Here is a 20,956-nt window from a genome sequence, read left to right on the forward strand (position 1 = left end):
TGGTTTCCTAATGTAGTACTGACAAAAGAGAATGGGCTCTGAGTCCACGCCTGTGTGGATTTGACACTCTGTTCTGCTGCAGCTGTATGACCTTGAACAAATTACTTTGCTTCTGAATTTCCTTCCCTACAAAGTGGGGATGATAATGACTATGACAAAATTTTTGGAATGGTTAAATGAAAGCATGCTGTACAGAATTAGATTCACACAAAGTGTTCAATATTATAATTTTTTTTTCAATTTTCGGGAAAATCTGGCATTGTTTTGCTGATAAACAGATTACCAGGAAATCAGTGATGTGTATAAGTTGTCAGTTTCTAAGAGAAAATCCATTAGGGGTAACATGCTCTCTTCCTTTGTTTATTTTTCCTTCTAGCATGCACATGTTCATTCATTTTTTAATTAAAATTATGAAATATTTTAATATAACAATTTATGAAATAAATATATACATTGGGTCATTCAAAGTTAGTTTGAACCAATCAGCAATGAACATGCATGCACATGTTCATTCATTTTTTAATTAAAATTATGAAATATTTTAATATAACAATTTATGAAATAAATATATACATTGGGTCGTTCAAAGTTAGTTTGAACCAATCAGCATTTTGTTATACCAGATCTTTTTTTTTTTTAAAGAAGTTAAGTTTCTTAGATTTGGTTGAAGCCCTCTCTGTGTCCCTTCTGCTATGTCATTTATCTCTTTCCCTTTCTAGAAATAAGCCATGCTGAATTTCCTTTGGATCATTCTTATCTATATTTTCATACTTGTACTATATTTGTATATATATAATGTTAAAAATCATTGTGTGTATTTTAAATGACATATATGTAATAATACTGTATATATTCTGCAACTTGCCATTTTGTTCAACATTTTTTTTTAAGATTTTATTTATCTGTTTGTCAGAGAGAGACAGAGAGCCCAAGCAGGGGATGTGGCAGGCAGAGAGAGAAGCAGGCTCCCCACTAAGCAAGGAGCCCAATGCGGGACTCAATCCTAGGACCCTGGGATCATGACCTGATCCAAAGACAGCCGCTTAACCGACTGAGCCACCCAGGTGTCCCTTGTTCAACATTTTTTGTTGTTGTTGAATTTATCACATGTGTCATATCTTGTTACTCTGTTCTATTTATATCTATTACATTTCTAGTCATACTATGCCATTGTATAAATGTATAATATAGTAATAGTGCAATCACAAAACTAAGTGGAATGGGTGATTCTAATCTTATCTGAGGATAAAATCTGATTCAACTCCAGTGATACACTTAGCCCAGTTGCTTGAGCTAGAGATACCTTGGGACCTTAGGGGAATTTGGGTCTCTTCTCTAGTGAGACACATTGCTTCAACTAGGAACACCCAGGAAACTCACATAATATCCTGATATCTGGACCTAGGAACTCATTAATGAGGGATGATTTGTTCTACCACCAACTGTGGAGTTCAAAGATGATACTAAGACTTGTTTAGGAACTTTCTCCTTAAGGGCTCCTAAAGGGAATAATAAGATAATACATGTAAAATAGCCTATATCTAGCTGTTTAGAAAATCACAAATTAAAAATTTTAAGAAGAATCTGCCACAGGTCCCTGTCTAATAGAAATATATAAATGTGATTCGCTACATCATTTTTTTTCACTATTAGATTAAGAGTAAACTGTTACCATTTTATGCTGTTTTACAGGTTACACAATCCTTTACATAACTTTAATGGGCAAATAGTAGTGAGATGAAATAAAATATGTGTTGAGATTGAATTGGACCCACATAGTAACTCTAGGAGGTAAAATTAATTATTCTCATTTCACAAAATATTGTATTCAAAATAGGCAAAGTTAGTTATAAATGCAAAAAGCCCCAGGTTAGTCTTTTAATGAGGCCATAACCATGTTAGCATAGCAGTTGAATAACTGGGAAAAATGGTGAAAACATTTTCGGCAGAAGGATCTGTCCTGTTTAGAAGTTAGAATTGAATTTAGAGAGAACCTGAGGTAAGACTGGTTCTTATTATGTTAAAAGACATATTTAACATTTTGCCCCAAGAGTTTTTTCTCTACAGATTTAGACCAAACATAAGTAACTCTCTCATGGAATTAATGGGGAATGCTTTGAAGATTTTCATTTCTTGAGTGTAAAATGTTATTTAATAAGGATTTGTCCTTTTTAATTTAAATATAACTGACATATAACATTATATTAGTTTTAGGTATACAACATAATGATTCAATATTTGTATATAATGTGAAATGAGGGCCACAATAAGTCTGGTTAACATCCATCACTACACATAGCTATAATTTTTTTTCTTGAGATGAAAACTTTTAAGATCTACTCTCTTAGCAACTTTCAAATATACAGTGTGGTATTATTAACTATAGTTCCTGTGCTGTATATCATGTCCACATGACTTATTTATTTTATAGCTGGGAATTTGTGCTTTTTAACTCTTAAAATGTTATTCAATAAGGATTTGGTTTTGATCAATACTCTTTAGATAGTTATGGAGTATTACCTTAGTTGTTTCTTCTTTTTAAAAACCAGCCCTTTTACTGAATTAGAAATTTGATTGGAAGTCTCATATTTAGGAAGAGGGAAAATTTTTTGGAAAATATCAAAGTAAGGCTTAAATGTGTATTATTTAGTTTTTCATTTTAAGAAGAGATTAATTATGAAGACTCTTCCAGGGTCTTTCTTTTTCCTTGTTAGAAGTGGTTGATCAGAGAAAACCTTGGTAATCAGAATTATGTCAACATTACAATAACACCATTAGGAAAGCTGCCATTTAGTTGCTAATTTAACTCAGTTATTGACTTTATAAGTGTATGGGTGATAGCTGTTGAGTATGGCTGTATAAAGTGTAATCTTTGTTTTTGGTGGTAAACAGCTTAATACAGCAATAAAAAGTGATATTTTTAGGAATCTTACTTCTCCTTGGTCCTGAGAAAGGAACTGCATTTTATGTAAGTCTACTTTTGGCAAATTATCTCATCATGTAGAATTGTGCTTTATAAGTAAAATGTCCTGGATACTTATTTGTTGAAAGAGAGAAAAGGATGAAAGGAAAGAAGGGAAGAAACTTCTTGAGTTCCAAATTGAATAATTAATAATAATAATAATATAAAATATAACAATTAAAAACATATGCTTAATGCTCACTATATGTGAGGTTCTGTGCTAAGTATCTAAGTGTTCTATATATAAGGGACTGCAATTTTTGTCGATGATTCTAAAAATAAAAAAGTTTGTGTTACACTCAATTAGCAGCAAGACCATCTGAACTCATTCAGTGGCAAGAATTGTCCTGAATGGGCAATTTTTAATTTATAATCTTCGCTCCATCAAGGTAAATACTATAGGCTCTGAAGAAACATTGTGATTGACTATAGTGTCACATAACACATGGTATATATACTATGTTATTTTTCTAAAAGAAAAGTTATAACTCTAAATTTGGAGACATATCTGTCTATGAGAATTTGTAGTCATATACCAATTCATTCATTCAATTTTTTTTTTTAATTTTTATGTGCTTTGGTGAGTGCTGTGAAGTGTGTAAACCTGGTGATTCACAGACCTGTATCCCTGGGGATAAAAATATATGATATATAAAAAATAAAAAATTAATTAAAAAATAATCATTCATTCAATTTTCACAATGATTTTATGAAGTTGGCACTATTGCTACCTCCATTTTATTGAGAAAGACATGGAAACAAAGAGGTCAATAAAGGACTATTTACCAGTAATGGCTGCTCTAAAGTCTGCAATTGTGTGGTTATAAATTCTTCGAAAAAAAATTTTTTTAACACATTATCAGTCTTCATGACACTTTTTTAGATTTACCAGAGGGAAAAGGGGATTATGATGAATATTTACATGTTAAAACTTCTGGAATTTATAATATTACTGCTACTATTTCTAGGAAGTTCCAAGTAGATTAGAAAAAAGTTTAAAAATCTGTTTCTTTTGGGTGGTTCCTACTACTTAAGTATAATGGCTTTCTGCCATGTGGAGTTTCATAATATAGTAATAGAGAAATAGCAAGGGAAGAGATAGCTCACACTGGGTTAATTTCTCTGACATCTGGTTTTATTTTTGCTTGTTGCATCTTCCAGACTCTACCTTCAGTCACTTTATGTAATACACATTACACATGTCTTACTACACTGTGAAAAGGTTAAGAAAATTTTTTTTTGACAACTAATTAATGTTTATGAAATAAATGCATAGTATATATTAGCATTTACTCAATGTATGACTAGAGTATAATTCTCATTTAAGGCTATGCATCCAGTAATTTTTATGGACTTCTTAATTTTTTTAAAAGATTTTATTTATTTATTTGATAGAGATCACAAGTAGATGGAAAAGCAGGCAGAGAGAAAGAGGGGGAAGCAGGCTCTCTGCTGAGCAGGGTACCCGATGCGGGGCTCGATTTGGGGACTTGATATAATGACCTGAGCCTAAGGCAGAGGCTTAAGCCACTGAGCCACCCAGGCACCCCATGGACTTTTAAATATAGGTATTTACTGAGATTTAAGTTTAAATTGGAATGTAGTCATATTTTTATATCTATTTCAAACATCTTTCTACATGCAGTGAATGCCATATTTGACAGTTCTACCAGTTTCTTTCAGATTTTAAAGTTTGTGTTTAAGTATACATAACCCAGTAATTAATTCTCCGTAAACTCTCATGATTTGTTGCATGGTTTGTAGGTTTTTGTACGCTAACTTGTCTCATAGATGCTGGCAGTGCACTCATTATTGTACTGATGAGAAACTGGTAATGCCAAATGATGCTGTCCTATGGCCCTTGTCAAAGCTGTTGCCGTTGGCACTTCTAATTGTGAATGCAGTAGAATCCCGTCTTTGCCTTCAGAGGATATCTATGCAAAAGTTAATGCAAAACATCTTACCAATTGTTGGAGCAGAGGTAGTTTCAAATCACACTACTGCATGGAAAGGAGCCAATTGTCCAGTGGAAGGGTGATTCTGTTTATAATGTGCATGGTTGCTGTTGTGATAAGCCTCCCAGGAATGTGTGGAGGAAGGAGAATGTAGTTTAATTCAGATTGCTTTGGAATGTTGCAATTTGCCCCTAGTTATCAATGTTATTTAACATATTTTGATTGAATCACTTTAGATCCACCTGAAAACTGCCTGTGTTTGGAGAAAATCCTTTGGCCTGCTATGATTATTTGGCCCACACTTTGCATGTAGACTCCTACTTCCTCCCTGCATGCCTACACTCATCCTATCACCTTCCCGTTGTCGTAAGTTCACGTTCACATACTTGTAAGGAATATAAATATTTCTGTTCTCTCTTAATTCTCGCTTGTGCATGCAGGCATGCAGGTAGAAGCAAACACACACACACACACACACACACACACACACACTCTTAGGCATCTTTGTAGGCATCCAGGATTCTTCTCTAGTTACATTGTATTTATTATTTGACACCTCTCCTTATATTTTGTGAAGAATCATTATCCTTTAAAAGTATTTTATTTTCAAGGTCTAACTTGATGAGGAACATAAGGCTAGAGGAAAACATGATCTCTTTATATCAATCAAGGTTGTAGAAATCTTAAAACATATGTGGAAACCACATGTGAGTGACAAGCTATTTGTGTGATAAGGGATTATTAATTTAGATATATCTTTTTTTAAAAAAAGATTTTATTTATTTATTTGAGAGGGAGACAGTGAGAGAGAGCATGAGAGGAGAGAAGGTCAGAGGGAGAAGCAGACTCCCTGTGGAGCTGGGAGCCACATGTTGGACTCCGTCCCGGGATTCCGGGGTCATGACCTGAGCCAAAGGCAGTTGCTTAACCAGCTGAGCCACCCAGGTGCCCAATTTAGAAATACCTTGATCAGTTAAGGATGATTGTTGGGATTTTTCAATGAAGGAATATATTATTCAGAATAGAGGAAATAAATCTGTCTGTTTCATCAGCTTTGCTTCTGGAGAAAAATGAGAACTATTGTGAACTTCATGGGACAAACTCAGTTTTTTCCTAGATAGATTGTGTCTGGTCAGTTGAGACTCTCCTGTTGAAGAAGAAAGAGGGTTAGATGGATAGTGTCTAAGAGAACCATGAGCTTTCTTTGAAACCTCAAAGTAAAGTCAGTTTCTAAAGTTTGTTTACTTTTTAACCTGAAGGAATGGTCAATTTAAGGTTGAGCAGAGAATGACAGAGCTATGTTAAGACAGTTAATGTTAAGTTAGTGAGTGAAGTGCAAACCAAAGGTGAGCAGAGACCCTGAAAGTGAAAGTCAGGAAGATCTTAAAATTGTGTTTTCTGAGGGTATCAGGTTTTTTTTTTTATTTTTTAAAAAAAAATTATTATGGAAGTATAGTTGGCATACAATATTACATTAGTTTCAGCTATACAACATAGTGATTCAACAATTCTTTACATTACTTAATGTTGACCATGTAAATGTTAGTGACCATCGGCCACCACACAATATTATTACAGTATTATTGACCATATTCTCTATGCTGTTCTTATCTCCATGACTTTTTTTTTCTATAACTGGAAGTTTGTACCTTCTAATCCTTTTCACTTATTTTACCCATCCTTCCATCCATCTCCTGTCTGGCAACCACCAATTTGTTCTCTGTACTTATGAATCTGTTTCTGTTTTGTTTGTTCATTTGGTTTTTTAGATTCCACATATAAATGAAATCATAAGGTACTTGTCTTTGTCTGTTTGACTTATTTCACATAGTATAATACTCTCAAGTTCTATCCATGTTGCCAAATGTACATATGCATATGTAGGTGTGTGTACATATAATAGAATATATATATATAATGTGTAATATATATCTACACCACATATTCTTTATCCATTGTATACACATATCCATTTTATATACATACATTTTATGTAATGTGTATATGTATGTGTGTATATATATATACCAATGTTCTTTACCCATTATATACATATATCCATTTTGTGTAATTTATATATGTCCATTATATGTAATATATGTTATATATATATTATACCACATCTTTATTCATTCATCTACTAATGCATACTTGGGTTGCTTCCATTATCTTAGCTATTGTAAATAATGCTGCAATAAAAAAGGGTGTACATATATATATTTCTGAATAAGTGTTTTCATTCTCTTTGGGTAAATACCCAGGAATGGAATTACTGGATCTTATGGTATTTCTATTTTTATTTTGTTTAGGAATCTCCATACTGTTTTACACAGTCAGGGTATCAGTGTTGAAATTCTCTTCCAAAACTCCTCTGAGTTCCAGAGCTGATCAGTGAGTGAACAACTTTTTATATTTTAATCTAACAAAAAGCATTTTGTTTTCCCAAATTCTATCAAATATATCAATTCCTTCTTTTAAAAGGAGGAATTTATATCCTGAATTTTAATTCTTGTTGCATTGTGGTCTTTGAAAAATAACCACCTTTGCAGATCTGTCACAACGATAATAGTAACTTCAGTCTCTGGATCAGAAGGTTGTTTGAAACTCAACATACATCTACTAATTTCACGTCATTGTCAATGAGAATCATCTCTTAAGTATTTACTTAGTGCTCCCTCTGTCTGCATGGCCCATTACCCCCTTCTCAGCGCCCTCTTTGCTTACTCAATTATGGCTATCACATGTGATCTGAACATTGCTGAAAGGCTGCAGCCTTTGCTCCATGATGCCTATAAAACTCTGTGTCTGAAAAAGTTAAGGTGGAATACTCCTCGCAAGCTAGCGTTGCAAGCATTTGGGTGACTGTGTCCTTGTATTGACACTGCTAGTATCTGTCTTCTATTGTTATTTCTCATTGCTCTAGGCTCCTTGTTAGGACACTGGACAAGTATATACGTCTTCATTTCACCTTAAATAATGATCTCTCAAAGTTTCCTCTACACAAGATTCACTTTAAACATAAGGCTCCTGTCCCTTTGATCTTAAGACATACATAGTTGACCATCGAAAAATGTGGAAGTTAGGGACAATGACCCTCTATGCAGTTGAAAACCCACATATAACTTTTGAGTCTCCCAAAACTTAATTACTAATAGCCTACTGTTGACTGGAGGTCTTACTGATAACATGAATGTTTGATTGACACATGTTTTATATACTTTTTTGTATTCTATTCTGTACTCTTACAATAAAGTAAGATAAAGAAAGGAAGTTATTTTTAAGAAAATCATAAGGAAGACAAAATACACTTATAGTAACTTACTGTAAAAAATCCACATATACATGGACCCATGCAATTCCAAACTCTCTTGTTCAGGGGTCAACAGTAAACGGACTTAGGTGGCACATAGGCTTGGCTCTAACTTAGACAAATGATTTAGAGCACGGTTTTCCTATTTTTTTCTGAGTGGAGTCTTTCTTTCCTTCCTTCCTTCTTTCTTTCTTTTGAGAGGGAGAGAGTGAAGAGGGGGTGGGAGGAGCAGAGGGAGAGGGAGAGAGAGAATTTTAAGAGGCTCCATGCCCAGTGCAGAGCCTGAAGTGGGGCTCAATCCCACAACCCTGAGATCATGACCTGAGCTGAAATCTAGAGTTGGTCACTTAACTGATGCAGCCACATAGGCTCCTGAGTAGTCTTTTTTAGTGAGATTTTGCACAACTCAGATATATGAAGTGGACAAAAGCAGAATTGGTCTGTTTCAGATCAGATCATGACCAGTCATGCTTATTTTCTTCACGAAAAATATTTTCTCTCCTTCTCTTCTTAAGAAAACTAAGCCTTAGGGGAGCAGGTTTTGGAAAAAAATAGGTTAAAATATATTATTGGTAAATTTAGAAAGAGAATTCATCCAATTCTAAGGAAAATGTTTCTATTTATTAAACGTATAAACTACTTTATTATTCTTTGCAGCTTACATAACAATTTAGAATTTTGCATAGAGAGGGAGTTGACAAAATAAAAACTGTGGGCCAAATCTGGCCCATTATCTTATTTTGTATATAAAGTTTTGTTGGAACATCCACATTTGTTTGTGAATTGTTTATGGATGTTTTCATGTTACATCATAGAGTTTAGAAGAGATTGGATACCCCACACAGCCCAAAATATTTGTTATCTGGCCATTTAAATAAAAAGTTTGCCAGAAAAGTATCCTTTGGCAGCCATATGTTTAGTACTCTATAAATAAACAGTATAACATATGTATATATAAGTAAACCTATAATATATGGATTACAAATAACCAATTAAAGGTACTCAAGTTTTTGGTATGGCTTAAATCCATTTTCTCACTATTTATATTTTAGAGTATATTGACATTTGAAGTTGGCATTTATTTTTATTTTCTTTGAAATTTATTTTTATTCTATTTCTTTTTGTTCTGATTAAACTTTGTCTCCACGATCCAGTAAACCTCAGAAAAGGTAAAATTTCCCCACTGACATTCTTGATTTAAAAAGGCTTTGCAGATTTTCGAAGGTATTGATATGATATGAAAGTTACTCTGTACCAAGGAAGGAAATTCTCTCTTCTCCAACTCAGTCTTTGAATGACTCCAGATCAATGTGTATACACAGTGTCCTTGCTTTTATCTAATATGAAGAAAGCCAGTGTGCTGATGGCCTCTGAAAGGCTTTCCAAGTTGGCTCAAGATGAAATAAACTCTCCTTAAAGTAAAATAAATGGTATCCCACAATGCTATTGATACAGTACATGCCATCAACAATGTCTTTCCATTTTTAATAATACATCATAGCAGAGGGAAAGAGGTTCATAGAAGAACCAGCTTTTACTACTGAAAAAGATCTAAAAGAGATTTTACTCTATTTCGCTTTTAAAAGAATGCTCCCCTTAAGCCCTTTTCTTTTAGAAATGCCGGTAATAGATAATCTAAGAAAAGGTGAAATCATTTGCTGGCTTTCTGCAAAGAAAAGTGCTTATTTAGTTGACGTAGCAAAATATTTCAAATTGACTAAGGGCTTGAACAAATGTTTGAGGTTGGGTTTTTTTTTTTTTTTTGGATCAATGATTATTTCCATTCTGTAAGCTTCAGCATGTAAAGGCTGTCAAATCTCAAAATATTGTAAAAATTTGGACTCACTGCTTTTTAAATATTTTATAGCCTAGAAGAAGTTATACTGGACAACAAAAAATAAGGAAGGAAAATAAAAGAATGCCCAGGGAGAAATAAATACGTTGCCCAATGGGTAGATATTACTGGAGGAAATACAAGCATTATATTATTGTTGGTCAGTCAGTTGCACTTGTTGGAAAAGCAGTTATATGTAATGTTCTTTGTTAAACTACATTAGGGTAATACTCTATGACCTGTGTGAGTGTCTGTATATGTGTGTGTGTGTGTATGTGTGTGTATGAGAGTGTGAACAGTGACATATGATAGATAATGGTCACATGTTTGACACACTCAAAAAATGCAGCCACAGTCATGTTGTTGATTTAAGGTTACTTGGAGGTTTACCTTTTACCCATTCATGAAAATATATCTAGAAAGTAGGAGTGACATTATTATAATAATAACCTGAATATATTCTGTTGTATCATCCTTATATTCGTACTACTTTTTTAGTTGCAACTGATGGAAATCCAACCCTAAATGAGACTTCATTACCTCCATGTAATGGAAGAGTATCGGGGTAAAAGGGGACTCTCTCCCTCCATCGCTCAGCTCTGTTTTCCCCTGTGTTGACTTATATATACTTAAGCAGATTTTATAACCCCCTTTTAGCAAAAAATGGCACTGGTCTCACCAAGCTTGAATAACCCTTAACCACAATGGCCCTGGAAAGAAAAGAAACACTCCTTCAATCCCCAGCATTCATTTCAATACTGAAAATGGTTCTTGTTGACCTTGTTTCAACAGTAGTCCTTTCTTGGACTAAGGAATGCGTCCAGACATTTGGAGTACTTGGAGAAGCTGAGTCATGCGCCCCCTCCTGGGAGGGGAGAACAGCCTACCCAAGCAAAGCAGGCGGTATTTCATAAAACAAAAAGAAGGATTTTGCATTGGAAGAGGGAGAAGGGATGGTGGCAGGCAGAAAGCACGAACTGTTTCTCCCAATGACGTGACTGTGACACATCGATTTGTCTTGACACTACCGCTGAGAATACTTTAGTGAGATTTAAAACAAGTGAAAGATGGTTCTTGCCCATAAAACTAAATAGTCAATTCTTAGGACAAGTCTTTAGATTATTCACATGCTTCTCTGGCGAATTAGAAATGTCAAGGAAGGAAGATAACTTATCATACACAGAATCCAATAACTCCTGTGTTTTAGACTGCAATATTTAAATTGCAGGATTTCTTGTATGTAACATTAGTAAATACTGACATTTTATCTGAAGAACTCGCTGAACTTTTTCCTTTTCCTGACTTTTTCCTTTGTCTATACTTTCTAAACTACTACATAGTTAGAGTATGATTTCATGGAAAGATATTTTGTTAGAGATGTCACTTGTTGGGAGCTTTTAATGCAAGTATCACACTTTGAATTGGTTGCTTCTTGAGCATGTGAACCAGTATTAGTCTATAATGATCCAAAAGAAGAATCCCAGGATATTTTATATAATTTATACCTATACTTAAATGGATATAATATATAGAACATATAGTTTATTTTCATAAAAATTCAGATATCTGAAAACTATAAACTTAAAGATCGGTGCTTTTACAAGAAAGAAAAAATGATTAAATTATTACAAATTTGAATAAATCAAGGGCTTCCAAATTATTCTCATCATGCCTCTATGTAAGTAAAAATATCACAAGCATGCATCTCAATAAGTACATTTTTTACTTACAAGTTACAGAGACACTAATCTATATTTTAAATATAAGGAAAGCTTGAATTTTTCTTATGTTTTAAGATTAAAAATAAGCACAAGTAAATGTTCTTTTTTTTTTTTTTTAAAGATTTTATTTATTTATTTGACAGAGAGAGATCACAGTAGGAGAGAGGAAGGGAAGAGATCACAGAGAGAGAAAGGGAAGCAGGCCCCCTGCTGAGCAGAGAGCCCGATGTGGGACTCCATCCCAGGACCCTGAGATCATGACCTGAGCTGAAGGCAGCGGCTTAACCCACTGAGCCACCCAGGCGCCCCGTAAATGTTCTTTTTTAACCCCAGTTTCTTGCATACTCTGCTATAGACCTTATTGATTGAACAACCAGGAAATAAGAAAAGAAATAGATGTTCTGTACTTTCTTCCACTTGAAATTCTCTTAAATTCGTCATATAAATTTTCTTTGACTTGTCAAATTATAGATTTCCATGGGCTGCCTTGGTTTCAGGTCAGTATGGCGGTTTCATGGAACTGACCTTTAAGACTTGAATGCAGGATATGATCTTGGATGCACATACATGTGCTTGTACTTTTTTGCTTTTTAAAAATCTTGCTTTTTCCTCCCTTTAATCCTAAATTTGAGAATTTTGTGAGGTCATCTTTTGTTTAGCTGACCATCAGAAATATTTCTGAATACTCCAAATATTAAAAGCAAATTCCAAAAATGGACCTTGGAAATGCTGTCAAGTAGAAGTTATTTTCAATTTCTTATATTTTGACATCCCTCTTTTATTCTCATTTGAATCTGGTTACTTTACCTTCTTGGTTACATGCACTTAAAGTATGGACTTTAGAACACCTAAGTCACTTCAAGTTTCAAAAACAGTGATGGTGGTTGTTGATATATTTCATCACAATGCTCTGCTGCTTTTCCTTAAATCTCCATTAGAATGATGTCCTTCAAAACATGTGGGAATTTTCCAAACTTTGAGTAGTGGGGTAGGGGAAGGAGTTGGCATGGAGACAGAAAGGACAAAACATCCACTCCAAGAGTTTGTTTTAGCACATATTAGTGTCTTTAAAATTTTCTAAGTCTGACCCATGTGAATGACTTGAGAATATTAATCTTAAATAAATATAAATTCAGGCTATAGATTGGCCCATCTTTGAGACTTATATCTTTAGTAAATTCCTTACTGATAAAAATTTCATTATTCCAAATTTGAGCATGGAAATATGTTGTCCTGTATAATAAAACATATTTTTGTGAGTTTAAATCTATAAAAAATAGAATCTTTTGTGTTTGAGTTATTGATGATAGATTTGCCTAGGATTTTTCTTGCTCTTCCTTAGCCAAGGTCTTAGAAACACAAACTCTGACATGATTACAGAATTCTAAAATTAAAATAACTGGGAATGGCCTTGAAGAGTAATTTAGTCTATTCCACTTTAGGCAAAATAATTTCAGACAGGTGAAAATCTACTCTGTTATAAAATTCTATCACTTCTGTAGTTGGTTAAATGGTGGCCCTCAAAAGATATGTCCATGTCTGAATCTCCCGAACCTGTGATTGTGATCTTATTTGGAAATAGGATCTTTGTAGATGTAATTAAGAATAGGTCCTACTAGATTGGAGTAGCCCTCTAATTCAATGATGAATGATCTTACAAGAAAGGAGAAATTTGGACACAGACATAGAGAGGAGAATGCCATATGAAGGCAGAGACACACAGAGGGAAGAACAACATGTAAAGATGGAAGCAGAGATTGGATTGATGTATCCATAAGCCAACGAACACCAAGGATAATTGGCGACTACCAAAAGCTGGGAGGAAGTCATGGAATGCATTCTTCTACAGGGCCTTTGGAGAGGGCGTTGCTCTGTCAGCACCTTGATTTTGAACTCCTGGCCTCTAGAATAGTAGGATAATAAATCTCTGTTGTCTTAAACACGCAGTTTGTGGAGATTTTTTCTTTCTTTCTTTCTTTCTTTCTTTCTTTCTTTCTTTCTTTCTTTCTTTCTTTTTTCTTTCTTTCTTTTTATGGCAGCCCCAGGAAACTAATGCAACTTCTCAGTACTACTTAGAAAAACTGTTATTATTTCACAATTTTGCCCAAGATCAGCTCTGGACTATTGCCATTTTTACACATATCTCAACAGGCAACATTACATTACTGTAATATCTCTCCTTTTTTTGTTCTAAGAAGAAAGAAAGGGAAATTTAAAAAGAGAAACTTGGTTCTAGCTCCTTTCTTTATATTCCAACAGGTTTTGTTTTTTGTTTGTTTGTTTTTTGGCTGAATTTGCTGTTTTCTAAAAACTAAGCTGGCTCTAATCACAGCCTCACAATTCAGATTTCTCTAAAAAATATTTCTTACCTTAAGATGTTATTCAAGTCCTCTAAATTTTCAAATGTTAGTATAAATAAAAATTACTGGCATATTATTTTAAGATACAGACTGAGCTCTGTCTCTAGGAATATTTATTCATTGGGTCTGATATGAGGCTTAGAAATTGGCATTTATTTTTATGTTTTTTTATCAACTCCCCTTTAATTTTCATGTTGGGATCCATGGGCCATATTTTGAAAATCATGCTCTAGCTCATCTTAGCTCATCAGACGGCAGTGAGCTCTAGTGAAAAACCAATTTATAATTCAAATCCCATTTTACCTTCAACTAATTTCTATAAGATTGTCTATTCTTTTCCCTGTGACCTGAGAACTAATGCCTATTTTGAAAGTTTTCAGGGTTCCTCAACATTTGGTCTGAGAGTTGTATTAATTTTTTTCTTGAGAGAGTTTCCTGAGGAGTGTGGGCATCCCCTTCCCCATATCCTGCTCTTCCAATGGTTTGCATAATCCTTCTATCATCTCTCCTGCATCTCCCTGTGCTGAGGCATATGATCTCACTCTTCTAACTCCTGGGCAGGATTTTTTACGTGAAAATCACAAATAATTAACCAAAGAAATATTAAGCATATTTACTGTTATCAACCCAATATTCAGAATTCAGAGGTAAGCTATTATCTCCAGAATTGTATTTACTTTTTAATTTTCAGTGTTTGAGGAACAATATGGATACTTCTGGCAAAAACTGGTTCATGGATTCATTAGTATTTGCCGTTTCTTTACTCCTATTGGAAATCCTGAATTCCATTTTGATTTCCAATTTTTAAATGAAAATGATTTTTTAAAAAAATTTGGATGCACTGGGATATATTGTTTCAGCTGGCTAACATCTGGATGCTTTCTCAGCACATGCTGAAGCTGGCGTTTCTAGCATTGGGTAGTTTGTTCCAGGAACACGAAGTGCTCATTATTTACCATTGTTATTTTCTCTGATTCTTGAGAAGAGTCAGTGCTACAAAAGTGCAAACTTAAAGGAAAAAATGAATTAAAGCTGATAGAGTTCAAAATGTTGATATTCGGATTGTTATCTCCTGGGTTCATCCTAAAATGATTCTTTCATTTTTAGAAGAACATAAAAGAAAGACCAAGTTAGATTAATTTTACTTCTTTTTATGTAGGCTATAGCCAGTCATTTATGATTCTGAATTTTCCACTTCATAAGAACCTCTTGAAATTACAGAATACATTACTTGATCTTGAAGAGACATTAGAGATTATGGAATTATGTCTCCTACATAGTTCAGAAACATCAACTGCTAAATCTTTGGCGAAGGTCACTCATGCTCTGTCTGCATAAGGGGCATTATTCACAGTCCTCTCACTCGTTGAAAACCAGCCTTTCCATTGATATAACTTGAAAACAGGCTACTAGACATCATTAATAAAATGGAAAATAGGTGCAATTAAACATTGATTTATTCATTAATTCGCTGCCCACGTGATATAAAAGATAATTAGCACACTTTATGATGGAAGTATGGAAGTAGTATAGGGTAGTGGTGGGCTTTGCAGTCAGACAGGTCTCTGATTCCTGACTTTTGCACAAACTTGAGTCATGACATTAAGCTAGTTAAAATTAAATTTCTAAAACTAATTTTCTTCATCTGTTACTGGAAACTTAAATAACATCACATACTTGATTGAATTGTTGCAAGGTCTGAAAGTGTGTTGGGAAATGAATAAATAATTCATCTTAATCACTATATGAGTTACTAGTTTTTAATCACCTATTACAGCAGGAAGAAAATTGTCAGACATTTAACAATATACAGGGATGATAGCAAGGTTCGTTTGTTTATTTGGGAGACCCTATTAAATTTATCTTTGCTGGGTCACCTGGGTGGTGCAATAGGTTAAGCTTCCAACTTGGTTTTGGCTCAGGTTGTGATCTCAGGGTTTTGAGATTGAGCCTCAAGTTGGGCTCTGTGCTTAGTGCAAAGTCTTGCTTGAGTTTCTCTCTCCCTATACCTTTGCCCCTCTCCCATGCTCTCTCTCTCTCAAATAAATGAATAAATATTACCAAAAAAATTCCCCTTTGTTCATGCAAAGGAAGTCTGAGAGTCTGGTCCACCTTTTCTAAGAAAGTAGATTTGAAAGAATGAGAATGAATGAGGGTTATGGCTTATTTGACACCAGAAGTACTGAAGGGAAACTTGGTAGAGCAATTTGATGTAAGAGGGGAAAATCACTGTGAAGAAGCAAAGTAATTCCTCCCTCCTCTGATGCATTATCTTTCTGGATTTTGTAAAAACATGCAACAGTTATATTTGTATTACAGTGAGGGAAGGGAAATGGTGATCCCAGAATAATGGAGAACATGAGAATATTAAAATTTATTGTCTTATATAAGGTACAAAATAACAATTTATTCATCCAACAAACATTTATTGAACTCCTATTCTGTCAAAGTTTCTAGAGATAATTCAGAACACAAAGATTGCAAAATGAAAGAAAATTACTTTTTCATAAAGTTTGTATCTTAGAGAGTAGGGTTCTGAAACAATAAATACATAAATACATCATAGGCAGATAGAAAGTGCAATGTCGGGGGATAGAGAGTGACAGAGAATGAGACAGAGTTTTTTTGATAAGATAAGCAGAAACCTAGACATGGTAGGAGCAAGCTCTGAGATGAAGGGATATTGCATTTTAGGCAAAGGGAAGATTACTTACTTACAGAAATCCTGAGGTAAGATTATGCCAGTGGGGCTGGAGTGAACAAGATGCTGGGATGTGGAGGAAATGAGTCCAAAGAGGCAGCCTAGGGTATCTGAGAAAGAAAAGGAAAATGAGAATAGAAACAGAAGTTGAAGTCAGGGATGATGCTCCATTCATGATAGAGGTAAAATGTAATAAACAGGGTGGACTAAAATCTATGAGGCTTCTCTAGGGAACTCTTGTATGTTACTGGGATGTCATCAGTGGGGATGACAAGGAAGTAATGGATCTGAAAATCCTCAGAGCGAGAATGGAAGTGTTGGTAAATTAGAGGATAAAGGAGAAGGCTGGCCCAAAGACCATCTTAGGATCTGGAGTCTTGTTGATTGGAAGAACTCTGTGGAGGTACGACTGACAGAGAAGAAAGCTAGTAGGCAACCAGAAGGCAATGAGCATCAGTGTCCAACATGCTTGGGGTGAGCTGGTAGCAGTCAGTGGAAAGTTTCAATTAAAGGTTAGACCGTTCACTTAAAGAGCCTGGCAATGAACGGAGGAGTGAAAGAGCACGTTACTTAGGGAAGCCTGTAGGGATGTGCAAATATACTTTTCAGGTTGCAAGGGAGTAAGTACAGGATGGCAAAAGGGGTAGAGAGAAAGGAGCTATTGGAGATGAATAAATGCAGGGAAACATCTTTTGGAAGTTGGGGAAGAATAAAATCTAGGATTCTGTGTTGTGAAAGGGTGGATTCTAGTATTTTAAATAAGATTAATTTCTCTTATAGGATCTGGGATTTCTAGATGTGCTCATGCTATTGAATAGTGGACTAATAATAATAAAATACCACAGATTCCTTCGAGTTTTAATTTCATGAATTCAGGAGAGTAGGAATGGAGTTTGTTGATAAATAGTCACAGTTCCATAAACAGTCAGAGGACAAATACTTTTATAAAACAAATCAAACTAAAAATGAGATTGGTGAGAGGCTGGAGCAACATAGAGAAGACAAAGGAGACTACAGGCTACACAAGTCTCTGTGAGTTTCTGAGATCCCAATGCATTTACTTTTTTAACTCAACAAATATTTGTTAATCACCAATTATGTCACGGCCACTCTGTTGGTCCTGAGGATAGTGGGAAGAATCAGAGAAATATGACCCTGCTGTCATGAAGCTTCAGTCTAAAGCAGAAAACAGATATTCAACAAGTAGTTACATAATTGATACTAAATGTCTTAGTATTGTGACCAGTACTATAGGGCATAAAAGAATGGCATTTATGTTCAGTTTCCATCTTCTTTTCTACACAGTGTGACAGTGATCTCAACTAATTCATCTGCTATAAAATTAAGGTAACTATTATTTATCATTCAAATCAATTCCCTAGTGTTAACAATCATGCTGGGATAGCGGACACAAAACAGGACCACCAGTCACTGTGCTTAAAGGGGCACCGGGGAGAGGATTCACAGTAAAAAAAAAAAAAAAAAAAAAAAGAAGTGATGCAAAGGAGAATGACAAATTTGTCTGGCGGGTAAACAGTGTTTTTCCTGTGACAAATCAAAAGGTAAAGAAAAGAATTATTTAGAGAAGTTCAGTGAGTGCAATTAAGACTGATAGGTGAAGGTAAACAAAGGAAAACTGAACTATGTAAAGTACCAGGAAAATTTTCCAACGGCCAAGACTGATTATAAAATATATTCCTAGGGAAAGGTATTTTAGCCAAACACGAGCTGAAATACTGAAAATGGAAATGGAGAATAAGAAATACGCTATATATACACAATGGAATACTATGCAGCCATCAAAAGAAATGAAATCTTGCCATTTGCGACAACATGGATGGAACTAGAGCGTATCATGCTTAGCGAAATAAGTTAAGCAGAGAAAAACAACTATCATATGATCTCCCTAATATGAGGAAGTGGTGATGCAACATGGGGGCTTAAGTGGGTAGGAGAAGAATCAATGAAACAAGATGGGATTGGGAGGGAGACAAACCATAAGTGACTCTTAATCTCACAAAACAAACTGAGGGTTGCTGGGGGGAGGGGGTTTGGGAGAAGGAGGTGGGATTATGGACATTGGGGAGGGTATGTGCTTTGGTGAGTGCTGTGAAGTGTGTAAGCCTGGTGATTCACAGACCTGTACCCCTGGGGATAAAAATATATGTTTATAAAAAAATAAAAAATTAAAAAAAAAATACGCCTTCACTATGAAAAGAGGATTGAACTGAGAAATGGTTTCCACTTCTAATTCTTAGTATCTTGAGAAGTTCCCAGCATTTATTTGTTTGTTTGTTTGTTTATTTATATTTATTTATATTTTTTAGCGTGAAGAACCCATCTTAGTGATTGTGGTCACTAATCACACTAGAGATACTGAAAATCCTCAGACCAAGCATTGGCGCAGTTCAGATCATATCCTCATTTTCAACTGTTCACTTTCTTTCTGCCTACAAAAAGCCGAGTCTGTGGCTTAAAGGTCCAAGAGTTCCTTCTTAAAATATCGACTTAGAAAAGACATAAATTAAACAAATGTCTTCATAGGGGGCCAAAGAAAGACCAATCTGAGATATCCTATCTCTAATGGTATACCTTAAAAAGCAAGGAAAATTGGTTTTATCTGGGATAGGAAGGGCAGCACAGCGGAATTCTAGCTTCTATAAATATTATACAATCCTTTTAATTTGGGAGGAATCAAAATTCATTTGGTCTTAAATATTTGGATACTGTCTCAGTTACTCTGTTAGGAGAGAGCTGGCCTTCTCTGCGCAAAGAGGAATTGGCAGCCAGATTCAGCGCTGCTGGTGACTCAGTGTAGAGTGTTCTCTCCACCTTGGAGGACAGCGAGTAGAGGAGGCTGGAGGTTGGAGCACTGACTTCAGAGGAAGCATCTGATCCTTTGAGATCCCCCGGCATTTGTTGTTTGAGATGTCAGCGGGATTTCAATTCAGATAATTACATTTTGCTTGTCTACTGCCCCTAGCCATTTTGAGTAGAATCTTCATTTCCCATTAGAAATTGCTCGGCATATGTACTGTGCCTAATTAAACAACTGCTGTGATGGCCCGCAGGTAGTGTTTGTTGCAGTGGTCAGTGGAGTGGTCCCTCCACAGGTCCAAGCCGACCATATTTAGCCCAGGCTTGAATCCTCTCTAGGGAAGTTTCTTTTTTTGTTGTTTTTTAAATTTTTATTAACATACAATGTATTATTTGCCCCAGGAGTACAGGTTTGTGAATCATCATTCTTACACAATTCATAGGACTCAGCATAGCACATACCCTCCCCAATGTCCATAACCCACCTACCCTATTCTTCTCCTCCCTACCTCCCAGCAACCCTGTTTGTTTCTTGAGATTAAGAATCTCTTATGGTTTGTCTCCCTCCCATCTTGTTTCATTTTTCCCTCCCTTCCTCCCAAATCCCCCTGCCCTGTCTTCCAAATTCCTCAAATCAGAGAGATCATATAATTGTCTTTCTCTGATTGACTCATTTAGCTCAGCATAATACCCTCTAGTTCCATCCATGCTATTGCAAATGGCAAGCTTTCAGGTTTTTTGATGGCTGCATAGTATTCCATCACACACACACACACACACACACACACACATACACACACACACACCCCACATCTTCTTTATCCATTCATCTGTTGATGGCCATTTAGTTTATTCCCATAATTTGGCTATTGTGGACGTTGCTGCTATGAATATTCGGATGCACGTGCCCTTTCGGGTCACTACATTTGTATCTTTAAGTTAAACATCCAGTAGTGTGATTGCTGGGTTGTAGGGTAGCTCTATTTTCAGATTTTTGAGGAATCTCCATACTGTTTTCCAGAGTGGCTGCACCAGCTTGCATTCCCACCAATGGTGTAGTCAGGGGAAGTTTCTAACCGAAGAATCTCCATAAAGAAAATAAGTCCATCTTTAAGAAAGAAAAATGAGTTTAGAAATGAAAGAAAACAGTTGGGTTTTGTGTATTTGTTTTAGCAGTCTGAACTTCTAGATGGCTATTCAGTATGTATTCCCATGGACTGATTTAGTCTGGGCTCTATATGCTTGCTCCTTTTTATAAGAATCTTGGGATTGATTAGTTTTGGTAGAAAATGTTAA

The sequence above is a fragment of the Mustela putorius genome, unplaced genomic scaffold, assembly GCF_011764305.1.
Source record: "Mustela putorius furo isolate JIRA1106 unplaced genomic scaffold, ASM1176430v1.1 tig00000242_pilon_pilon_pilon, whole genome shotgun sequence".
In the NCBI taxonomy this organism is placed as follows: Eukaryota; Metazoa; Chordata; class Mammalia; order Carnivora; family Mustelidae; genus Mustela; species Mustela putorius.